General features: G+C 40.0%; 1 long non-coding RNA gene across 1 annotated transcript in view; it reads right to left on the reverse strand.

Moving 5' to 3' along the window:
* LOC104002158 (uncharacterized) overlaps nucleotides 1-5,453 on the reverse strand; it is an 87,834-nt gene extending 82,381 nt beyond the window's left edge. Inside the window, exon 1 of the long non-coding RNA XR_008539094.2 lies at nucleotides 4,833-5,453. This is a non-coding gene — a long non-coding RNA (uncharacterized LOC104002158). The remainder of the gene's footprint in view (nucleotides 1-4,832) is intronic.
* Between the last annotated feature and the right edge of the window lie 11,267 nt (nucleotides 5,454-16,720).

A 16,720-nucleotide genomic window follows, 5' to 3' on the forward strand; every position in this document is an offset into this window, starting at 1 on the left:
CTGCAGTGAGCCATGATCATGCCACTGCACTTTAGGCTAGGTGACAGAGTGAGGTCCTATCAGAAAGAAGAAAGAGGGAGAAAGAGAGAGCAAGGGAGAGAGAGAGACAGAGAGAGAGAGGGAGAGAGAGAGAGAGAGAAAGAAACAAGAAAGCTGCATAAGTAGCTCTCTAATAGGCTCAGATATTTATAATAGCTTTTTCCCTTAAAATGTGTCGAGTAAAACTATTCCTTACATGTGCTTAAAAAGTCAAAGAATATAAGAATTTATGATACAAATCATCAGTCTCCAGGCTCTACTCGTACCCTAATCCTCTAAATAAATCACTTTTACTGCTTTTTATTGTTGAATTGTTAAAGTAATGGGATTATTATACTCTTATTTCTCACTTTACCAATATCAGATATTTATTGATTTCATACCACAATAAAACACAATTTAGGTCACTTACATTAGTTCCAATGTACTTACATTACATTACATTACATATTACATTACATTGTTTTAAAACTCAATGATTTTAACTCAGTTAATTTTATTGGTTAATTTTATTTTACTATTTTAGCTTATCTATTGTTTCCCATTGTAATTTTTTAAAGTGGACTCTGTTTTTTTTTTTTAGAGAAGTTTTAGGTTCACAACAAATATGTGCAAAAAATACAGAGTGCTCCTTCATAGCCCCTGTCCCAACACATGCACTGTCTGCCCCACTATCAACATCCCCACAGAATGGTACGTCCGTTAACAACCAATGAACCTGAATGACATACCATTATCACCCAAAGTTCGTAGGAGTGAACATTAGGGTTCCTTCTTTGTGTTGTAAATTCAATGAATTTTGATAAAGGTATGAAGAATGACATTGACCCATCATTACAGTGTTATACATAATAGTTTCACTGTCCTAAAAATCCTCTGCTTGGCCGGGTGTGGTTGCTCACCACCTGTAATCACAGCACTTTGGGAGATTGAGGCAGGCGAATCACAAGGTCAGGTGTTCGAGACCAGCCTGGCCAACATGGTGAAACCCGGTCTCTATTAAAAATACAAAAATTAGCCGGGCATGGTGGCACATGCCTGTAATCTCAACTACTCAGGAGGCTGAGGCAGGAGAATCGCTTGAACCAGGGAGGCGGAGGTTGCAGTGAGCCGGGATCACGCCACTGCACTCCAGCATGGGCAACAGACCAAGACTCCGTCTAAAAAAAAAAAAAAAGAAGAAGAAAAAATCCTTGACTCTGCCTAGTCACCCTTCTCTTTCTCTAACTCCTGATGGCAACCAATCTTTTTATTATTTATGTAGTTTTGCCTTTTCCAGAATGTCATATAGTTAGAATTAAACAGTACATATTGTCTCAAATTGGCTTTTTAAGTAAAATGCACTTAAATCCTTAATGTCTTTGCATAGTTTCATCTCTCATTTCTTTTCAGTACTGAATCATATTCCATTGCCTGGATATACTACAATTTAGTTACTTGTTTGCCTTTTTCTATTGAAAGACATCTGGGTTGTTTCCAACTTATAAATAAAGCTACTAAAAATATTCATGTGTACATTTTTGTGTGGCTTTTAGTTTTCAACTCATTTGGGTAAATATCTAAGAATACAGCTGCTGGCTATTATTAATATGTTAGGAGTATGTTTCATTTTGTCAGAAACTGCCAAACTGTCTTCCAAAGTGGTTGCACTTCTTTGCAATTCTATCAGCAATGAATGAGAGTTCCTGTTGCTTCACATCCTCACCAGCATTCAGTGTTGTTAGTGTGTTATGGATTTTGGCCATTTTAATAGGTGTGCTATGTTATCTCCTTGTTGTTTTAATATGCGTTTTCCCGATGACATAACATGTGAAAAATCTTTTCATATGCTTATTTGCTATTTGAATTTTTTTTGGATAAAGTACCTGTTTAGGTCTTTTGCCTGTCTTCTAATGTGGTTGTTCATTTTCTGATTGTTGACTTTTAAGAGCTCTTTGGATATTTTGGACAACATATTTTATCAGATAAGTATTTTCTAAATATTTTCCTCTAATCTACGGCTTGTCTTCTCATTATGTTGATAATATCTTTTGCAGATAACAAGTTTTTAATGTAATAAAGATCAATGTATCAGTTATTCTTTCTATGGATTATGCCTTTGATGTTGTATCTGAAGAGTCATCTTCAAACTGGAGGTAATCCACATTTTCTCCTATGTTTTCCTCTAGTAGTTCCACAATTTCATGTTTTATATTTAGATAAATATTTTAGGTGCATTTTGAGTTGATTTCTGTGAAGAGTGCAAGAACTATGTCTCATATATATGTACATATTTTTGGCAAATAGATGTTCAGTTTTTCCAGGACCATGTGTTGAAAAACTATCTCCTCTCCATTGCATTTCCTTTGCTTCTCTGTTATAGATCAGTTGACTATAATTGTACATGTCTAGTTTTGGGCTTTCTATTCTGTTTCATCAATCTATTTGACTATTCTTCCACTAATACCACACTGGTTTGATTACTGTATCATTACAGCATGTCTTGAAGTTAGGTAATGTCAGTCTTGCAAATTTATTTTTCTTCAATACTGTGTTTACTCTACTGTGTCTTTTGCCTCACTATATACACTTCAGAATCAGTTTGTCAACATTCACAAAATAACTTGCTGTTTTTTTTTGAGGTGGAGTTTTGCTCTTGTTGCCAGCGCTAGAGTGCAATGGCGCGATCTTGGCTCACTGCAACATCTGCCTCCCGGGTTCAAGTGATTCTCCTGCCTCAGCCTCCTGACTAACTGGGATTACAGGCACACAGCACCATGCCCAGCTAATTTTCTGTATTTTTCGTAGAAACGGGGTTTCACCATATTGGTCAGGCTCGTCTTGAAATCTGGTCAGGCAGACCTCAGGTGATCTGCCCACCTCGGCCTCCCAAAGTGCTGGGATTACAGGCGTGAGCCACTGTCCCCAACCAACTTGCTGGGATTTTTATAGATATTTTTTAAAAGTATAGATCAAGTTGTGAAAAACTGACATCTTGACAATATTGAGTCTTCTTACCTACGAACATGAACTCTCTCTCCATTTATTCAGTTATTTGATTTCTTTCATTAGATTTTATATATTTTTCTCATAGATCTTGTACATATTTTGTTAGCTATCTAAGTATTTCATTTGGGAAGTGCTAATGTAAATGTTATTATGCTTTAAATTTCAAATTTCAACTGTTCATTGCTGGCATATAGGGAAGTAATTGATTTTTGTAAATTAACTTGATATCCTACAACTTTGCTGTAATTACTTATTAATTCTAGGAGTACCAGTGTCATTTTAATGAAATATTTATCATGTATTCCTATTTTATAAATTTAGCAGTGCTTTCCTGTCATCTTCCCCCATCTACCCCTACTCTTGCCTCCACTTTTCTGTTGTTTGTAATATCCCTATAATTTTATCAGGTGGATCCCACTGGCTTTCTGTTCTTTCACCTCACATATCTCTTTCTTGTTTTTTTTTTTTTTTTGGTTGACTTTACAAGTTAAAACCAATACATATACTTATATACTTACTTTGTTATAAAACATCTCCTTACATATATTCTTCAGGCTCTCTGATTTCCTCCTAGACTCAGTTGGACATGCTATAGAGCTACCATCTTGATTTGTATTTTTGTACAATGGTACCCTGGAGCGGATCCTTTTTCTCTTCTACATTTTCTCTTTTTTTTTTCTCTCTATGATTCACTTATTTGGTTACAGTGTGTTTTCCAGAAACTTTCTGAGATGGGGGATTTGGGAGGTAAAATTTTGTGTCTTTGAAAGTAAAAAGAAAAAATAAACCAAAGGTAAAAAGGCATTATTATATCTTCACACTTGAGTTATTTCTACAAAACACTTGGAAGACCTTGTTTCCCGGTTCTCTGTCATTTCTATTCATGGTTGTCAAATTTTATTTTTTGATAGGTAATACATTTTATGTTTTCCTTTTGTAATAATTTGATTTTTCTCTTTATCATCAAAGTTGTGAAATATACAATAAAGATAAGTGGATTTCAGATGATTGAATTTTCGTATCCAAAATATATTGGTTAAAGAAATAATACTAATCCAGGAAGACAACCATCTATTTTGTTCCATCCAACTGCATCCCCCTTGTTCCCTTGTTGGAGGACTTGATTGAAGACATATAAACATGAAAATCAAATTTTAGACATCATAAAGGGACACTATGAATGATAACATCATGATATACAGTGTCTAGATAGATTTTAATACACTGAGTTATCTCTAATAAGTAGCAATGTGAACACAAACAGGTAGACCATCTGCGAGAGTTGCAAAATGATTGCATATATGCATTTCACATTTTCCCAAATCTTACACACTTTGTAATCTCTAGGGTCATGATCTCCAATTCAAAAGCCTATGAAAATATTCACATATGGCCAGGGAGTGCCCTTTCCCTCTCTGCTGATGGGCCCCTGAACTGCTTTCACACTTTCTCTTTTCTCTCAGATATTGCCTTTTTCTGTCTTTCACTATTAGTTGACTCCCATCCCACCCACCTGAGGAGAGGCCAGGAGATCTCACTTTTTCTCCTCTCCTTTCTTTCTTCTACAAATATATTTGAATGCTACACACTATAGATGCAGAGTAAGCACAAGCCATGTCTTCACAGAGGTTAGAGTTGAACTAGAAATAGAAGCATGAGACACAATGTTATTGGGAAGTACAGGACACTGTGGGTCAGAGAACAGGGTGGCTTAATGCATGCCTGGTGGGGTGGAGGCTAATCCAAGATTTCTCTGAGTCAATGATCTCGAATGGAGACAAGACAAACAAATTGGGTTTACTTACCTCTTGGATAGTTTCTCTGCAGTTTTTCTTCCTGTTTAATCTTGGAACTTCAAAGCTAGCATTTTACTGTGACAAATCTGAATTCTTAGAAGAGACTTTGCTGAAACAAAGTATCAGAGACTGGATGGCTTATAAACAACAGACATTTATGTCTCACAATTTGGAAATTAGAAGTCTGAGGTCAGAGTGCCAGCAGGATTGGGTTCTGGTTGAGGGAGCTCCTCCAGGTTGCAGACAGCCAGCTTCTCACTGTATCTTCACATGGCAGAAGAGAGCTCTCTGCAGTCCCTTTCATAAGGGCATTTATCCTACTCATTAGGGCTTCAACCTCAAGTCCTAATTCTCTACCAAAAGCCCCACCTCCTCATACTTCACAGTGGAGGTTGAGATTTCAATATACTGATTTTAGAGACATGAAAATATTCAGTCCATTGCATTCTGCCCCTGGGTCTCCCAACTTCATATTCCTCTCATAGGTAAAATACTTTCATTCCATCCTAATAGCCCTAAAATTCTTAATTCATTCTCTTGTCAACTCAAAGTCTGAAGTCCAGTCTCATCAAAATATTGTCTAAATAAGATATGGGTGAGACTCCAGGTACAATTTATCCTGAGGTAAAATTTATCTCCATCTGTGAACCAGTGAAATTAAACAAGTTATGTGCTTGCAAAATACGATGGTAAACAGGTGTAGACAGACATTTTCATTCCAAAAGGGAGAAATAGAAAAAAAAAAAAAAGTGGTGGGTTTCAAAGAAATCTAAAACCTAGTAAGTAAAGCTCCATGAAATCTTTTTTTAAAAACTTATTTTAAAATAAATTTTATTGTGTGTATTTAAGGTATACAACATGATGTTATAGAATACACATGGATAGTAAAAAGGTTACTATAGTGAAACAAGTTAATATATCCATCATCTCACCATTACCATTTTCTTTTGTTTTAGTGGCAAAAGCAGTTAAAATCTACTCATTTAGCATGAATTCGCAAAAAAGCACAATTTTATTACCTATAGTCCTTATGTTGTACATTAGATATCTACATATGTTCATCTTACACATCTGCTACTTTGTATCTTCTGATCTACATCTCTCCATTTCCTCCCCATCATCCCCTCCCACCCCCACTCTTGGTAACCACTGTTTTGTTCTCCGTCTCTGTATCTTTGATTTTTTTTTTTTTTTTAGATTTCACATATAAGTGAGATCATGCATTCTTCTTCTGTTTTTTTTTTTTTTTTTCAATGTCTGTCTTATCTCATTTAGAATAATGTCCTCCAGGCTGATGTATGTTGGGGAAAATGGCAAGATCTCATTTCTGTTATTTATTTGTTTTTAAGACTGAATAGTATTCCATTTTATATGTGCACACACACATATAAATGTGTGTTTGTGTGTGTGTGTGTGTGTATATATATATATATATATATATATATATATATATAGTTTCTTTATCCATTCCTCTGTTGACAAACACTTAGGTTGTTTCCATAGCTTGGCTATTGTTAATAAAGCTACAATAAACATGGGAGTGCAGGTCTCTTTACCTTTGGAAGGTGGTCATTTTGTAACATTTTGCTTTATGCCTGGAAGAGTAGTAGCTGGATCATATGGCAGTTCGATTTTTAATTTCATTAGAAACCTCCATACTGTTTTCCATAATGGCTAAACTTATCTACACTTTCACCAACAGTCTACAAGAATTTGTTTCCTTTTCTCTCACACTTTCTCCAACATTTGTTATCTTTTGAAATCTTGATAACAGTCAATAATCCTAATGCACATGAAGTTGTATCTCATAGTGGCTTTTATTTACATTTCCCTGATGATTAATGATGTTTAGCACTTCTTAATTTATCTATTGTTCATTTTTATACCTTCTTTAGAGAAATGTCTATTTAGGTCTTTTGCACATTTTTTTTAAAAATTGGGTTATTTGGCTTTCTATTATTGAGTTGTATGATATTAACCTCTTATCAGATATATGGTTTGCAAATATTATTTTTTGACATGTAGTTTGCCATTTCATTTTTTTTTTTTCTGTGCAGAAGCTTTTAGTCTGTTATAGTCTCATTTATTTATTTTTGCTTTTACGGCCTGAGCTTTTGGTGTGATATCCAAAAAATCATTGCCAAGGCCAATGTCTAGGAGCTTTCCCTTTATGTTCTATTCTAGAAATTTTATAGTTTCTGATTTTACTTTTGGGCCTTTCATCCATGGTGTAAACTAAGGGTCTAATTTTATTCTTTTGAATATGAAAATACAGTTTTTCCCAGCACAATTTATTGAAGAGACTATTATTTTCTCATTATGTCCTCTTGGTGCCTTTGTCAAAAATTAGTTGACTATATATGTTTGGGTGTATTTCTGGGCTCTGTATTCTATTCCTTTGGTCTATGGGTTTGTTTCTATGCCAGTACCATACTTTTTTGTTTAGTATAGCTTTGTAATATAATTTTAAATCAACAAGTAAAATGTTTTCAACTTTTTTTTCCCTCAGAGCTGAAACCTAATATTTCTGGAGGCTGGAAGTCTGAGATCCACATGCTCCCAAAGGACCCACTTCCTAAAATCATTACTTTGGAGTCTAGGATCTCAACATATGAACTTTGGGGGATGGGGACAGAAACATTCGGTCCATTGCAGAGGAAGAGCCTGTGTTAATATGAAAGAGTCAGAAAAACTTCTTTGGAAAGCCAATCCTTTGCTTTCTGAGGGTGAGTGGAGATTAAGCAGAAGGAGCAGTTTAAGGCAGCAGGAAATGCTAGGGTGAAGACTCTTGAAGGAAAAAATGAAGGCCAGTCAGTGTGGCTGGAGTGAAAAAATCCAGGAAGATACTGCACAAGTTGACGCTAGTGAGGAGGCATGGCCATGGTGAGGGTTTTGGCCTTTATTGTAAGGATGAAGGGAAGACACTGAGAGGTTTAAGAAGGGGCAGAATGGAACAGACAACAGGACTGTCAGGGAACATCCATTTTAACAATGTCACCTTGCTGCCATGTGGAGAATTGATTGAAAGAGGGCCACGGTGTGTGGGAGACTCACTGCGAGCACCTCACATTAATCCAGACATGATGGCAGCTTGAACTAGGATATTAGCTGAAGAAAGGGAGAAAAATAGATGACTTGAGTGATGTAGAGATATAAAGGCCATAGGAGCTGGTGATTGATTTCATATGAGCAGTGTGGCATCACAGGCATCTTCCAGGTTTATGGCTGGAGCTCTGGATGGACTGTGGTGCTGTTGAAGACAGAACCAGACCACGTTTGTGGGAAAGACAATAAATCGAGCCAATTAGGATGGGGAGGGGTGTTCAATAGTGCAGAGACAAACCTTGATTGAGGAAAATATGAGAAAGCTACATTTAGGAGGCAGGATTTGAACCAGACCTTCAATACATCCAGAAATCAGAGCCAGGCATAGTGGGAAAATTACAGGGGAAGTGAGGTTCCCAACAGAGGGAGCACCCAGAGCCTTATGAGGGATCTTGGCATTTTTATTCCATTTTTTTTAAGTAAACTTTGCATTGAAGTTCAGCATACCTATAGAAAAGTGCACAATTTATAAAAATACAAATCTATAAAAATTTAAGGAAACGTATCATCCAGTTTCTTTGGGAAGGGGTTCATTTTTTTTCCCTAATTTTCTATTTTAACTGCATCTAGTTTTCTGATTGAAAGTGACATTGAATTCCTGGAAGTAAGCTGGGAAGAAAAACTCATTCTATGAGTGAATACACTTGGCAAGAAGTAGTGGGGCTGTAATTGTGATAGTAACAGTGTTACTAGAAAACATCGGTGACTGCTATTGTTATGTGTTATGCTGACTATAATTTGTACTGCATTAGAGGAACGTAATCAGAGAAGACTTGGAAATATCAAGTCTTGGAGTATTACTGATAAATAAATATAAGTAATTCTAGACTGTAGAAGAAAGAGTTCAGTTTTAGAAATTTTAAGTTTAGAGTGTTTACTCAAAACTCATACAGAAGTGGAAATGTCTGGAAGAACAAAAGGACAGAAGAATGCATGGGTGAAAAATCAAAGGAGGGATCTTGGCTCCAGGAGACATGTGTGAGTTCTGCTGTGGGGCTACATTTAATCATGTCAGAGTTGAGATTCTTGCTTTAGGAGCAGTTACTTAGAATGAGATGTCCAGGATTTGTCTTTTTCTTTTATCTTACCCAGAAAGAAATGGAAGTAACTAGAGTGTCTGTTATACTGTTGCAAATGTGGTTCTGGAGCAACAAAGATTGATTAAAGCTGGAAGCAGGGCTTTGGGTATTGTCAGTTTTCAGAGAGTAATTGAAGCCACAGGTTGGACAAGATGGTCTGGGGAATGGACAGGGAGCAAGGTGACCCCAGTGTGTTGGAGGGTGCCAGAGCTCAGGGCAGGAGTCCCAGCTGTGCATGGTGGTGGCAGCTGCCCCGCTTGCCAAGCCCAGGTGGATGAGGTGGGCAGTGGGTGGGGGGCACTCATGCACCATCCACAGAGAGGGTTAGAAGCCAGAGTACTTTCCAGATGTCAACAGTCGATTGCAGACAATTAGGAGGCTGCCTTTTTTCTCCCTCTCCCAGGACCCCTAAGACAAACTGTCTGAACCACAACAGTTGAGTCTGAGGATATCAAATAAGTAAGGCAAAGAGAGACCCCGTGGAATAACTGTGGTTAGTGGCTTGTGGGGCTGCGGATGGGCTGTGGGGGGCAGGTTGCTCAAGAGAAAGAAACTTGCTTTTAATCAATGTGCTAATCCAGGACATAAGGTCTCCTTTCTCTCCCTCCCTTGTTTCATTTCCCAGGGCTCAGTCCCCATTCCCACCCCCTGCTCCCTCCCCATACTGGTTGAATGGAAATTTGGTCCAGTTTTTTTTTTTTTTTTAATATAGATACATTAAAAAACAGACACTGATCTTCAAAGAAGGCTGCAATTTCACTGGCGACGGAATGTTTATAGCCACAATTTGTTTGGTTCTGATAAAATGCACATGCCCCGTTATTCCATTTTATTTTGCATCCCAAGCCAGGCTTGCTTCTTACATTGGCCTGTGCCTTTCCTAGTCAGCAAGACAGAGGGAGACAGACAGAGGGAGAGAGACAGAGAGACCTTCCTCGAGCTGTGGCTACATCTGCCTGTGGGTGTCCTGGACTCCATGGGCCCAGAGGTCATTGAATGTGGCGGAAGGAGACACAGTCCAGGAGTGAGGATGACCAGCCAGAGGGAATTTCAGGCACTCCCAGAGATACGTTATGCCCCATCAAGAGAAACACCAGCTTTCCCAGGTCTCTCTGAAGCTAGAAAATAATGCCCCCAGTTCTTCTTGGGAGATTGTGCAAGGGAGGTGAAAGAGTCTTGAAACTAAAAAGTGTGGACTTAAATCTTAGCTTAGTCACTTTCCTGCGGTATGATTTGAACACCATTTTCTCCGAATTGGCTTCCCCGTTTGAAAACCAACAGCGTCTGCCCTACAGAACTGGTGTGAGAGTAAACAGATTAGGACCAGGTCAGCAGGACGGAGCATGCCCAGAAGAGAGTAGAAAGTGCAGTTTTGCCAAGGAGAGGGAATTAAGAGGAGTATTCTAGCCGGGAGGGCGGTGGGCACCCCAGCACACGGGCATGAGGAAACAGCATTGCTTGGGGAGAAGTCTGAAGTGACTGGGTGTTTAGTTCAGAGATAGAGCAACAGGAAATGAAGCTGGCAGAACAAGAGGTCAGGTTGTGAGCCACTCTGAGGAGTTTAAGTTTCCTTTTGCCGGCCGTGGGAGAGCTTTAGGATTCTAAGTAGAGAACCATGTATGTTTAGATTGTGCTCTGGAAAAAAAAATGACCATTTGCAGCAGGATGGATCCACTGCAATGGTGGGAAGAAGAAAAGAAGTTAGAAAGCATAAGGGCAGATAATGCTTCTCAGTACTGTGCATGCATTACTGAATTCACTGCGGCAGCAAAGGACACTGCCTGCAATGGTCAAGAGTTAGGACTCTGGGTTCTGATCTCAGCTCTGTCATGGACCAACTGTGGAATCGGGAACAAGGCAGTTACACTCGCTGTGCCTCAGTGACCCTATTTATAAAATGTGAATGGCAATAATGTTTATTGCCAATATAGATACTGTGAGGATTACATGAACTATTATTTTTTTTTGAGACGAAGTCTTGCTCTGTTGTCCAGGCTGGAGTGCACTGGTGCGATCTTGGCTCACTGCAACCCCGCCTCCTGGGTTCAAGCGATTCTCCTGCCTCAACCTCCTGAGTAGCTGGGATTACAGGCGCCCACCACGACGCCCAGCTAATTTTTGTATTTTTAGTAGAGACGAGGTTTCCCCATGTTGGCCAGGCTGGTCTTGGACCCCTGACCTGCCCACCTCGGCCTCCTGAAGTGCTGGGATTACAGGCGTAAGCCACCGCACCTGGCCGACATGAATTTTAAATACAAAAGAAAACCACTGCAAAACACTTAAAGAGTGTGCATGGCAAATACAATACATGCACTCAATAAATGCTGCATATTATTTCCAGCTAAAATGTCAGAGCACTATGTGCTCTAACTAAGCAGTTTATGTATGTCATTCCATTTAATGTTTACATTTTCCCCGGAAAACAATTGCTACTTCTATATCTTTTTCTTTGCCTGATGAAAATTAAAGTTCAGAGAAATTGAATTCTTGCCCAGCATGATTAGATGCTACCTGGAGGAGCTGGGAAATAAAGCCAGATTTCTTCCAAAACCCATGGGCTTCAACATTGCCCGTCGAAAGAGGAAGAACAGGAATGAAAATCTCCAGTTCTTCAATCTTGAGTTGCAGGCAGTATATAAAAAAGCCAGTGGAGATATTGCTTATGGAAAGGCTTAACTTTATGCTTTTGGTAAGTGTTACCTCCAGCCCCACTGCTTTCCATCAGCATGTGTGTGTGTGTGTGATTGGTCAGGCTGACTCTAGCCAGTGCTAATAATTCTCTGAGGAACTCTAAACGACACATTGCTGTTGATCAGATCAATCAGTCAAAGGGCAGATTCTACATTTTTACTCTCACTGAAGTTTTCCTTTTTTTCTTTCTTCCTTCATCAGTTGAAATCTGATGAAGACAAACTCTTCTTAAAATCTGATAGGCTTTATTTAAGAAGATTTGTATGATTTTATTTGAAAAGTTAATTTTTAACTATAATTCAAAATTTCTCTGTAGGTAAAACCCTGGCACCAATTTTCAGTTCCCAGTGACAGAAAACAAAAGAATAATGAAATGCTGGGGTTGGAAGAGCCTCCAGCCCAACTCCCCACCTGGCCTGCAACCCTGCCACTTTCCCTGGGTCATCACTCCATCACTCCCAAGACACAGAAGCCTCTGCTCTTGGGAATTCCTTTCTCTTAGAACCTGACACACTCTGGCTGTTGGAAAATTGTCTCTCATAGATAAGTGTCTTTCTCTGGAACCCCTCTAGGCCCCTCTGAACCTAAGTGGTCTCAAAAGCCCTTCTCTGGTCTTCCCTTCCCAAAAGTGCCCTTCTGGAATCTGTGAGCATTACTGTGTGTCCCTGAAGTCTTTTCTTCCATGGGCAGACATTCTGAGTTTGTATAGTCAGTCATGGAAAGAACACGGCTTCTGTAGTCTTTGGGTAAAGTTGTGCCCTGGAGCTAAGTCAGGTCTACACAGATGGCACTTCTACTATGGAATCAGGGGCTGGATTTTGTTTTCAAATGGTTTTCAGTGTAGTTGACACTGTACCCTAAAATCCTTGCCAGGAAGTTGTAGGGGAGCTGTTGCATTCTTGACATAAAGGTGATTCTCCAATAGTTCCCCATTACATCTGAAATAAGATTTGAACTCCTCCTTCTTACCAGCAGAGCCAGATATGTTGCGGCCTGTGCACTTGGCCCCAGCTCATCTTACAGTTCTGTCCACTCACTCTCTCTTCCCCAGTCAAACTGGCATTTGCTTTACTCCTTGAACTTCTGCAAACTTGTCCTGACTTAGAGGCTTTGCAACTGCTGTTCCCTCTTCCTGGACTGCTCTTTTCCCAGATCTGTGCAGGGCTGGCTCCTACCTGTTCTGTAGGTCTTTGTGTCAAATCAACCAGGATTTCTGGAGCTTTCTATCTAATATGTTTCTTTTCCCCTCAGCCACTGTCTGAGTCACTGTATCATTTTATTTCTTCATAGTGCCTTTCAAGAAGAAAATTACCGTATTTACCCACTTGCTTACTTTTTTTTTTTTTTGACGGAGTCTCGCTCTGTTGCCAGGCTGGAGTGCAGTGGCGCGATGTCGGCCCACTGCAACCTCTGCCTCCTGGGTTCAAGCGATTCTCTTGGTCTCAGCCTCCTGAGTAGCTGGGACTACAGGCACATGCCACCACACCCAGCTAATTTTTGTATTTTTAGTAGAGACGAGGCTTCACCATGTTGGCCAGGATGGTCTCGATCTCTTGATCTCGCGATCCGCCCGTCTCAGCCTTCCAGAGTGCTGGGATTACAGGTGTGAGCTACCGTGCCCAGCCCCCTACTTGCTTACTCTTTAGTTTACTTTCCTCAAATAAGCTTCACTCTACACTAGTGGAAATGATGCACTTTTTTTTTGGTTTACGTCTCTGTTCCTGTTAAAATGAAATTGCATCTGGAAAGTGGTGTAGCCCACTGGGGCTATTTGCTGAATTAATGCCTTTGTGAATGATTGAATGGGCTGAGTATGGGGAGAGCTTAAAATAAATATGTAGAGTCAAGGCATCTTAGAGGCTGTAAAATATTGGAGAGATTGATTTGAATTCACTATGCTTATTCCATAGACAGTGAATCTGTGTCCAACAAAGCCAAGTCATGCACCCAAGATCACACCCTGAGTACATGCAAGAACTGGTCCAGGAGTCCAGCTTCCTAACAGCAGTGGCCTTTTTTCTTCTTTTGACAATGAAAAGCAAATGCATCAGCATACACCAAAAGTGCTAAATCAGTTAGTTACTTTAGATCGAGGATTTTCCAAGCAGATTTTCTAAGATGATATTTTTGGTGTAGAGAAGATCTGAATAGAAAGCAAGGAGGTTAAAATGTAGGTAGAATATCTGAGAAAAAAAATCCAGGAGCAGGAGTCAGCAGATGAGATGCAAGGAAAATCACAAAATGAGGCCTGGCAGGAAGACTCCAAGGTAGGGGTGGGGAGCCTAGTGGTGGGCAGGCCTTGGCCATCCAGAAAAGAGCTTTGGATTTCAGCTCCTGCACATTGGTGGTCTTTTGAGGAATTGGTGGGATTTGAGGAATGCAAGTAGCAATGGTGGATGGAGAAAATGGAAAGAGGAAAGAACCACATACAGGAAGGCCTATCCAGAGGTCACTGATGGGCAGAGGGTCGTCCAGGCAATGACCACACCAAGCAGCAGAGGAATGACTTAAGGAGCTTGTGCTGAGGGAGGAGGTAAGGAGCTTGCATCCAGAAAAGCAGAAAGGAAGGTGTGCACATCTATGAGTTGCTCCCAGGACTTCCTGCAGGAAGAGTGCACAGGGCTCCAGCAGTCCCTGCTGCTTGTCAGCTGTGAGCTCTAACAATCTTCCCAAAAAGCTGAGAAGACCTGGGTGCCGTCAGTGATTTCAGTTGCCGCCTCCACACACCCTTGGAGGCACCTGGTAGCGTAACACAGGCAGAAGTTTTGGAGCCAGACAAGATGGTTTTCTAGGAAACAGCAAGGTGATGTTGATTTTTTTGTTGTAATTCCCTTTTTGGAATCACAGTTTCTCATCTCTACAAAGAGATAAACAATGGCTACCATTTAGCATTATTATAAAGATTATGTGAGAATTTATGTGTAAAATGCATATAATCATTTATGGCAATACAAAGTGTTCATACATATTTATTCACCTATATTTTTCCTTTTGCATGTAACCTGGACCTCTGGCTAAACCTCTTTGATTTGAGATTTTTTTTTAATTTTTATTTTTTATTATAAGCATAATCTTTAAGTTCTGTGGTATATGTGCACAATGTGCAGGTTTGTTACATAAGTAATATATATGCCATGTTGGTTTGCTGCACCCATCAACTCATCATTTACATTAGGTATTTCTCCTGATGCTATCCCTCCCCCAGCCCTCCACCCCGCAACAGGCCCTGGTGTGTGACATTCCCCTCCCTGTATCCATGTGTTCTCATTGTTCAACTCCCACTTATGAGTGAGAACATGCAGTGGTTGGTTTTCTCTTCTTGTATTACTTTGCTGAGAATGATGGTTTCCAGTTCCATCCATGTCCCTGAAAAGGACATGAACTCATCCTTTTTTATGGCTGCATAGTATTTCATGGTGTATATGTGCCACATTTTATTTATCCAGTCTATCGTTGATGGGCATTTGGGTTGGTTCCAAGACTTTGCTATTGTGAACAGTGCTACAATAAATATATGTGTGCATGTGTCTTTATAGTAGAATGATTTATAATCCTTTGGGTATATACCCAGTAATGGGATTGCTGGGTCAAATGGTATTTCTAGTTCTAGATCCTTGAGGAATTGCCACACTGTCATCCATATGATTTGGGATTTATTGATTTAAGAATGTTCCCAGGTAAGAAGTTTGAAAGTCGCAGTTTCCCAGTATGTTATCAAGAAGAATTTAAGGTCATTTAGTCCATAAATCAAGTTTTTTTGTTTACATTTGTGTTGTGGAGGGTTAGTAGCATTGTTTCAAATTTTTGACTTACTTGCCCATTTTGAACTGGAATACTTCACATAGTGGGAAACTTTTAACATCTCTTGAAAAGTCTGAAAGTCCAACAGCCAGCTGTCCAGCAGTGACCATTAGCTGAAGCTGGGTGTCTCTTATCCCACCCTCTAGTTGGACTGGTCTGTTAGGGCTTTCATAACAGAGTACCACATACTGGGTGGCTTAAACAGCAGAAATGTATTGTGTCACAGTTCAGAAGGCTAGAAGTCCAAGATGAAGGAGTCCGTAGAACTGGTTCCTTTGAGGGATTTGAGAGGATCTGTTCCATGCCTGTGTCCTGGCTTCTGGGGTTGCTGAAATCTCTAGCATTCCTTGGCTTGTAGAAGCATCACCCTGACCTCTGTCTTTCTACTCATGGGGTGTCCTCCGTGTGTGCTTGTCTCTGTGTTCAAATTCCCTTTTCATAAGGACACTAGTATTGAATTAGGGTCCACCCTAATAACCTCATCTTCACTAATTACATCTGCAGTGACCCCATTTCCAAACAAGGTTACATTGTGAGGTACTGAGGATTAGGACTTCAACATATGAGTTTGGGAGGAACACAGTTTAACTCGTAACACCAGCTTAATAGCATCCCCTCCCCCAGGCTTCTGGCAGGCATCTGCAAAGACCACCTGGCTACTGTCATTTTCAGCATGCAGTCCACAACTTTTGGTCAAACACCTACTTTCTATCACGGTGGACCTGAGGCCCACATTTCAGTAAAGCAAGAGGCAACTACAAGGTCTGCAGTGTTTGGTTGGGTTGAAGGCTCTGTCAAGTGACTCTCCCAAGGTAGCACAGCTAGAGGCAGCCGGCCCTTTATGGATTCTGGTCCATTCATCTGCGTGCCTCTGGTTCAGCCTGAGAGGAAGTAGTGAGAAACAATACTGTTTCAAGTGTAGTGCCTCTGAGACGGGCGAGGAGTTGAGAAGTCAAGAGGGAGGGTTTGTTTGGGGAGGGCAGGTGACACGCAGGTGGAGCAGTGATAGGTGAAGCCTGAGGTGACATCCTAGGGGAACTGTCCAGGAGGTAGGGGAATGTGAGATTGGTGTGCTCCTGTCTGCCCTCCAAACAGATCAAACCAGAACCTTCTCATATTTGGTGAGGATCTTATCAGGGTGATACTTTGTTAGGAATTCTTGTACTCTTGTCATTTTTCACCTAATGTAAGTTGATAATTAGGAAGCATTACACACATTCA

This window comes from Pan troglodytes, chromosome 15 (assembly GCF_028858775.2).
Source record: "Pan troglodytes isolate AG18354 chromosome 15, NHGRI_mPanTro3-v2.0_pri, whole genome shotgun sequence".
NCBI lineage: Eukaryota > Metazoa > Chordata > Mammalia > Primates > Hominidae > Pan > Pan troglodytes.